We start from the raw sequence: 9,278 nt of genomic DNA on the forward strand, positions 1-9,278 counted from the left end.
AGAGAGAGAGAGAGAGAGAGAGAGAGAGAGAGAGAGAGGGAGAATCCATCCCTTTCCCCCCTTCTGTTCTTTTTTCTTTTTTAAAGAAAGAGGAGGAATGAAAAAAGAGTGTTGCTTGAATGTTTTTAGTCTGAACTGCAACAAGTACCCTAGCTCTCTTCATCATGTTCGTTTAGCCGTCGAATGATCATGGGTAAATCGATGGAAAAAGACATTGCTCTGACCCTGATTCTTTTGATCAATGATTTAATCTGAATATCATAAATAACACAAACGGGACGTTCATAGTCAGACAAAGACCATAGGCTACACTGAATTGGAACATTCTGGACTGAATTGCAAGGTTTAGCATTAGGAGTGTGTTGACGTTATTTTTGAAAATGTTATCTTTCCAGAGACAGGATTAAAGTGCGTGAAAGTGTTTGTACAAAATCGAACGGGGAACGGTCCATATAAGGAGAATGCGCAATGACAACCTAATAATATGACTCGTTTCATGAGGCTACTATTTAGTGAAGCAGGCGTGGTTGATGCATATATGTATATGGTATTATTATATTATTATATAGAGGCCTTTAGGTAATCATCTACTTCCCAATAATATCACTGTTTTACACGGCTAATAAAAAAGACTACTACTACTACTACTACTACTACTACTACTACTACTACTACTACTACTACTACTACTACTACTACTACTACTACTACTACTACTACTACTACTACTAATAATAATAATAATAATAATAATAATTAAAAACAACAACAACAACAACAATAATAATAATAATAATAGTAATAGTAATAATAATCATAATCATAATTCGGATATGTCCACCTATTAGCCAAATTATTTGTGTACAAACAGTGTTTTTTTACGCGCTTTAAATGCGCCAAATTGATACACATACACATACACGTTTCATTAACACTACATCCAAAGTGATTTTAAACTTACAAACAACAGCATAATAGCAACAACCCTCACAACATTCTACAATTATTAATATTGCAATAGTCACTTATCGATAGGCCTAAAAACAATTATTCCTGGCAAGTCGTATGCCAATCTAATCATTAACATTATGGTCAGGCTGACATTATACATATCGTTTATAGGCCTATTGTTGTTTGTATTTAACTGCTAAGGGCCTAACACTTGATCTTATTTTGGGAGAATTTTCGAGAACTGCCATTGAGCTGCTCCGAGTAGCATATTTTAGGCTTACACCTGTTAGACAATGTCAGTTGTGAGTGAATGTATGATAAAAATGCTTTTTATCTAATATTTTTTCCGTATGGTAGCTAATGAGTGTCTTGAAATTCAGTAGAAAGAATCACACTTCCAAGGAGAGGAGAGGTTGTTCTGAAGTAGCACGAAACAGCGACGCCCATCGGACAAAAGTAGTACTGCATCTTGATAAGCAGATAAAACTGTTATGCATAATGAATACTGGCCACATCAAGCTATTATAGCCCCTGTTGTAAGGCACCACTGTTAGTAGGCCTATTATACTACAGGGCCTAGACGAGGCTACTGCAGGGCCTTGACAGTCAAGTTTGCAGCAAATTACAGCAACGAAAATCCAGGTGAACTTGAATCAATTAATTAAAGCATAAAAACAAGAAAACATTTGAATTAACCCTAACCCTAAATGTAATTGAGTTGAAGAGCCTACATATGGAATAGTAGCCTAAACCTAAAAAGATGACATTGCATGTTTTCACGTCCTATAAAGGCTGATATAAAATGTTGCACATTGTATAGTCAATTCAAAGTTTCGTGGACTGACGGATGATCAGAAAGGGTCGTAAATAATGTGCACGATGACAAACTCCAGAGAAATGGATGGGAGGTACGAGTGAAAAATATGCTCATCAGAAAAGACTGAAAGATTTAGAGGTCCCTGTGACTTGGATAATAATCTCATAAAACGGGAGACACACTTCGTTGATTGTCCTTCCAGTGTGAAAGTTCTTTGGAGGAAAATATACTGTAGAAGTTTGGGTCACACTTTATTATTTTCAAGGCACAGACAGAATTAGGTATTTAAGTTACCCAGAAATTGTAAGTTGCTCTGTAAGAAAGTCTTATAACTGATTAAAATGTAAATGGTGACCTTATAATTAGAGAATAATAGTTAAATAATAAAATCAATTACTTGTTGTACACACACACACACACACACACACACACACACACACACATACATTTTTAAGATTCATTATAACAGCATTATCAGTGTAGTCAACGAATTACGTTCACTCTTAATTACATGTTGTTATTTTAATGTTTTAATATCTAATTTCTAGGTTTAAAAAGATTGTCAATAGAAAATAAGATTCTGAATTTACTTTAATGGCCTATATTCAAGTCTAATCAATAGTATTGTTATATTAAATCACATGCAGGAGTACTTCTGATAGATTGATGACATTACTATATGAACATAGTTTGGATCATATGAAGCGGAGGTACTGTTCATCTTAGTGTCTGTAAATTAATTGAAGGCCCTATGGTAGCCTATAGGACATTGTTGTCCATTGTCCAACAATTTACCCATAATGTTGTTTAAGTCGAAAACAAGTCTTTCATCAATTTAGTTTAGTGTATGTGTTTCAAATCAATTCTCTTCATTACAGCAGAAATGAAACTACTTTTCTTTGAAAAACAGTGTACTACAAATAGACAATGAAATGAATTAGCAACTTTTACTTCAGCTAACTGTGTAGTTATTTCAGGACTCTCTCCAGTTATGCAATACAAATGTACCATTGAAATGAATGGAGAACAGGCCTCCATGTTTAGCATACAGTAAGATGTCTATGCGCGTCAGATCCAACCAAAACAATATAACAATGCACTCAAACATCCAATAACCTTTCCCATATCATAGTTATTTATATAATATTTGTTATCAATAAAAAATCATGGAATTGTTTGGTTAAGATATACCTTACACAGTGAGCTCAATGGAAAAGGTCACTATAGGGGTCAACTGCAAGAACAATTCAATGTATTATAAACTAAACGTATTATAAACTAAACGTATTATAAACTTGCAGAATATGAGAGCAAATCTTTGGACTGTTTGGAAAGGCAAACAGAAAACAAATATGACACAATCAAATCGAATTCTAAAGAGCACTAAGGAATGCAACGTACATCCTGGCCTCTAATTAGAAGAGATTCTAATAGCAGCAGAGTCTAACAGTGTCTGATGCATGTAAACTATTGTCACTGGGCAGTACACACTGCTGAAGGTCTGAACATGCCTTACAAACAACCTGCTTCATTACCACACCCAAGAGGTCTCCAGACAAGGTCATCCTGCTAATGAGTCCGTGGGATAGTTGTATGCCTTCTTAGTAATAGCAGGCTACTGTGGTGGTCTGTTGCCAACAGAAATTCTAGAAATTATCTTTCCCCACAGTGCCTCGAGCTCTAATCAAATATCAAGTGATTATCATCATAATACATTAGGTCATCTAACATGCAGAGATGTACTGTAAATGCATACACATTGTATGTAGGCTATGTCTATAATACTTATAACTATTGATATATTTCTACAACAACCGTATTAGCCACAAATGATCTTCTTCTTGTCCTATAAGAACACTGGTTGTTAGATACCCCTGTATTGTACCCTGAATGCAGATAGATTATTGTCATACTGTATGGTATTTTATGTGAAAATCAATTCAACAATTGGAATTATGGATATAATCAGGATATAATCAACATTATTAGGATAGCGATTTCTCTAGTTGGATAATCATTTCTCTTCTCTCAGATGGAGGGTCCATGGAGAGGAGAGCGAGGGGTGCTACACAGGGAACGACAGAACAAGGCAAGACCTTTTAACTTATTATCATCAAATCCATTTATTTGATCCAAGTGTTTTAATGATGCTATAATGCACCTAGATAAGCTGCTGCAATGCAGTTACATTATAATGTAATGTTATACTGTAACGCTAGTGTTGTGTGTGTCATGCTGCAGTGTTTTACATTATAAATATAGCAATTATGAAGATGATGTTTATCGGCCGCTAACTTGACGTAATCAATGAGATAAAAACAAATCCTCATCGAAGGTTATAGAGGCACTCATGTTGTGTTATGTAACAAATAGTTCTCATCAATCATTCATTTGCACAAATCAGCTTTTTACTAGTTATGACCAAATACACTACTGTATATGACTCAAATCAATTGGGTTCAATGGGTCACAACCGACCAATTCAAATGCCCCCTTATGGGAATTGTAACAGCCTCACTTCAAAGGGGTGAAGGCCTGAAACAAGGACATAGGTGTCACACGTTAAGTCAAAAAGAGCAAATAGCTGAGGGGCGAGATCACACCCGTTCCTCCCTCTAAGCGTACTCCAATTAGTAGCAGCCATGGGAGCCAAGAGAACAGTTTGGAAGATAGGAAAACTGAGTGGACAACTTAAAACTCGTGACGTTAGAATTATAAGGTTCTATCTCCATTTTTGTCAAAATTGAGTTTTTTACATAATCTGATCCATTAGGTGTTTGTTTATTAATGCCTGTGTGGTGTTATTTTTTAAAATGTTGAAATTTTTGAGTTAGTAATTCATAAAATACAAAGGTTCCATCTCTCAAAACATAATGGAATGTAAAAACTTTGACGCTCAATATCTCTGAACTGCCCTAAACGGAGATAGAACCTTATAGTTCTAAGCTCACGAACTCAAGCAAGTCATTTTGAAAATCTGGAGGAGTGCAGGAGTACTTCTGATAGATTGATGACATCACTATATGAACATAGTTTGGATCATATGAAGCGGAGGTATACTGTTCATCTTAGTGTCTGTAAATTAATGAAGCCCGGCCTAAGGTATAGGACATTGTTATCCATTGTCCAACAATTTACCCATAATGTTGCTTAAGTCAAAAACAAACAAGTCTTTCATCAATTTAGTTTAGTGTATGTGTTTCAAATCAATTATCTTCTTTATACAGCAGAAATGAAATGACTTTTCTTTGAAAAAGAGTGTACTAACACATAGGACACAACCAGCACATTCAAAAAAGCCAACAGATTTATAGAGTCTAACCATGCTAGGCAACAACTACTGCCCCGCCCTAAATCGTCAACTAACCTGTGAATTGAATAGGCAATCGATAGCAACAGATTTTGCTGAAGAGAGAGAGAGCAACAGATTTTCCTGAGAGAGAGACATTGTGATTTTGACAGTATCCTCTATAAGAAAAGTCAAAGTTTAGGGATCTGACGTCAATAACCTGCACAGCTTTCATGTTCATGTGCTTGGTATGAAGTAAAGTATCTTCTATGTGACATAGCATCATATGTCATATAGAAGATACTTCAGTTCATAGCAAGCACATGGATACAGACACCACAGGACTAGGCCTCTTTAGTGTACAACTGCACCTATGGCACAGTAGCATCTCCCACAACCCAAACAGGTGAGTGAGGGGAATCTGAGCCAAATCTCATCATCAACACACAATGTGCCCGTAAGGCAGGAGAGCACTTATTGCACTTATATACCACACCCGTATTATGACCTGGAGACAATCTATTCTGCATCTGCAGTCAGCAGAAATATTCAATTTCCTTAATGCAGAGGCTGCCAATGGAATAACACCCACCTGTATCACCAATGAGCACAAAGGGATTTGAAGGGAAATCTGACTTCACAAAGTCTGGATCTATTTTAGCACATAAAAGCAAATGAAGCCCATTTACAGAAGCAGTAAGACGTAACTCATAAGAACGCAAATCGGTGCCACCGACAATATAAGTGAGATACACTTAGATAAAGATATACTCAACTCATAAACTCAACTCTTGCTACTCTTGAACTTCACCTCCAACAAGTCATGAAAGTAGCTGGTCGTTCACTGTAACCATAAAGGACAATTTAATTCATGATGTTTCATGATATAATCTCTTAACACCTCAGGTCTGGTCTTTAAGTTTGTCTCTTCAATGCAGAAAGAATCCAGACAGCAAAAACCTAAGATCTTAAAGCTCTACAAAATAATGGCACTTTTATAGTCAATATCAAGCACATTTCAACAGGAGGACATTTATATATCTGACATATTGCTTCTCATATTTATTAGGTCAGAATCAGATACACCCCGAAACTGTTATCCAATAACTGTAAGTACATGTAGAAGGCATGCTATTATCTGAAATTCTAACCTATAAGATATGCCTAAATAAGACCTTGGTCTTACTGCCTCGATTAAATTAAAATGAACATTTTAATGCATTATAGCACTTGTATTGAGCCATATGCTCACAATAACACGTCATTAGGCCTAAAAATACACTAGGAAAGTTGAACAACTTACAATTTGGGTGTCCTAAGTTCCTGCAGAGAGAGAGAGAGGGAGTGAAGGGTGCTTATTCGTTCCCCGTCATGTGAAAAAGACTGGTTCCTAACTGCTTGCCTCCTTTAATTAGAAGCGGACTGAGTTTTATGCTAATGAGCACTGACATCAGTCTTCAGGCATAAAGGCCCCGGGAGCAAAGGGCCACATTCACATCTCCTTTCCCATGCAATTCCGACGGTCAAGTTCAAGCGCATGGCATGTGTGGACAATTGTCATTCAAAACACGTATATGCGTAGACTATAGGGACATATGCAACATTCGTTGGGGGGAGGTGGTGGTCCTTAAACATTGTCTTGTCTTTACCATTAGGTATTTTGGTGCGACCAACCATTTTGTTAAAAGGACTATAATGATTGCAAAATTGGAATGAACCACATGATTTGATTGGGTTCATGCAATCCGGCTACCACATATACGTTTAATAGAACACATTTGGTGAACTTGCTGTGTATGTCGGGTTGCTATATAGGTGTACTATGTATTACTATTGATTGAGATGTTGAAGTAGGGCCTGTTCTATGAGTGTCTGCATTGAAAAAAAAAGCAGGTTCGGGCCAACCTTTTTATGGAAAAGTTTAGGCTACTTATTGTTTTATTTACCTATTGATGTTGTTCTTCATTATTCCCATCATAAAACAGCAGTGAATGTGAATATGAAGTTATGACATACTGTATATGGTGTCTCCATGTTTTCCATATATTCCATATGTCCTTGCCTTTACATAATGTATAACTTAGCTCAACTGCTTAAAAAAATATATGTAGCTTGTGATAAAAAAAGAAAGAAAGTTTGATATAAAGTGCAAATTATAACTTGTTTTATATGGGTATAACCTTTTTGGAGCAATTCAAAACCCTGGCTAAAACATGAACAGTGGTAGCATGGGACATAACATGTTGCATTATATTTTAGTATAATTAAGTATATTTAAGTAATTGGGTTGAATGGTGTTGAACTGAATCTGTTTACCAAGGGAGAGAGACAGGAACAGTCTATCCAACACAAGCTAATGTCGTCTCACAGTGTCACTGGATGAGAAGGGTTGCAAATGAACTATAAAACACTCCTCACATAATTCCCAAATATTTAAAAAATATAAAAAAAGAGAGACATATTAAAATATCATAATAGCACATGTTTTAAACTAATAATCAGAATTCCCATTAATTCATCACAGAACACAAGGTGTTTATACACCTTTGATACATCTGTGCATACTGGTCAACAGATTACCCACTGACGACGACGCTATGAACACAGAGAGCCACTCAGTGTAATACAATTACCACCGTACACTAGAGTAATTATGCCTGTGTACACGTGAGGCTTACTCACTCAGACATGCAGTCTAAATCCTGAATCAGTGTGATCACAAGCTAAAGCAACAGCTTAGCACAACCATGCCAAGCCAATTTGGTTGGGTTTATGTGAATTACCTCCGTTTATGTTAACCAGCTAGCATGGGTATCACCACTGGGTGGTCTGAATAGAAGGATACAGTCACTGAATATCATTGGCATTTAAACGGCTTATTCTTGTGTTAGTATTCAATGTGCAGGGTTTGATTGAATAGCATCTGTATGTGTGTTTTGTAAGATTATTAACGGTAGAGACGACACTCTCTCTGTCTCATATTGAGAGGGGTGAAAATTAACTTGGATACATTCATTTAAATATACACAAGGCAGGTTTTTTTTCCTCGTCCATGTTAAGGTACAGTATATAAATCAAACAAGAATATGAACAGCGCTCAATTGGGCAACCGTTATACATCTGATTATAAATAATTGTATTGAGAGTGAAGAATTGTCATACAATTACAACGTCATTATATTTACACATTTAGACATTCATTGTAGATTAATGTAATGTAAGTGTAATGTAAAATATGAGTGAAAAGATAGATGATAAAGTACTTGTGTAACTTAACGCTAGTACTGGTGTTATCATATATAGCTATTGCACACCGGATGTAGAAAGACAAACAGAGATCTGCTTTATGTTATATATAATAATTAACAGTACTTACAATACAGCTTTTTTGGGTCATTTTGTGAATATATTTGATGCTGGACCCTGTCTGAGGCCACCTATGGCTAACCCTACAGTCTTAAAGTTGCAATCTGTAATTGGTACATATACATTTTTAAAAAACATTTATGAATGATATACTGTATATATAGCCATTGATTCTTATAACATATTCATTTGTCTCATGTGCTTAATTCAACAGTCTTACCCCATCAAAACCCCAAATATACAATATACAATGCAATTTTACACAAACCCAGAATTTTATCTAATGGATGATCTATTGTTCTGTCTATGGAATTGTTTTATATGTTACAGTATTTAGCAAAAAAAGTGTCTGGGAGACTGCTTTGTTGCTGTTTGAATCACAGATTACCCCTTTAATGTCTAGTTCATATGAATGTCCAGTTCATATTTTCGTTATTACCCCGAAAGACAAAAGACAGCAGGCTGACAAATGAGTGAGGATCCCAACTGGCAGTCTAGAGCATCTACAGTGTAACGTCTGAAAGTGTGATAATGTAAAAGCATGACTGATTCGGAGGCTTCTTTCCTGTGCTTGCCACATGTCATAGTGGCGGTGGCTCTGCTGGTCAGATGCCAACTGGTTAATGAATCCTCAGAGAAAGAACAAGAGTGATGTACAGTATCTGGCTGGCCACCGCAATATCTGGCACCTTTGAGGATTCTATTCTGTTCAATTGTGTACAGTACAGAAGATGAATAGCAGCGGCGACATATAGGGGTGTGTGTGTGTGTGTGTGTGTGTGTGTGTGTGTGTGTCTGTTTTTTTGGGGGGGGAGGTCATTGCAAGATCCGCAATGTCTCTACAGGGGGTTCTTT

The sequence above is a fragment of the Nansenia antarctica genome (assembly GCF_963989245.1).
Source record: "Nansenia antarctica genome assembly, chromosome: 7".
Taxonomy (NCBI): domain Eukaryota; kingdom Metazoa; phylum Chordata; class Actinopteri; order Argentiniformes; family Microstomatidae; genus Nansenia; species Nansenia antarctica.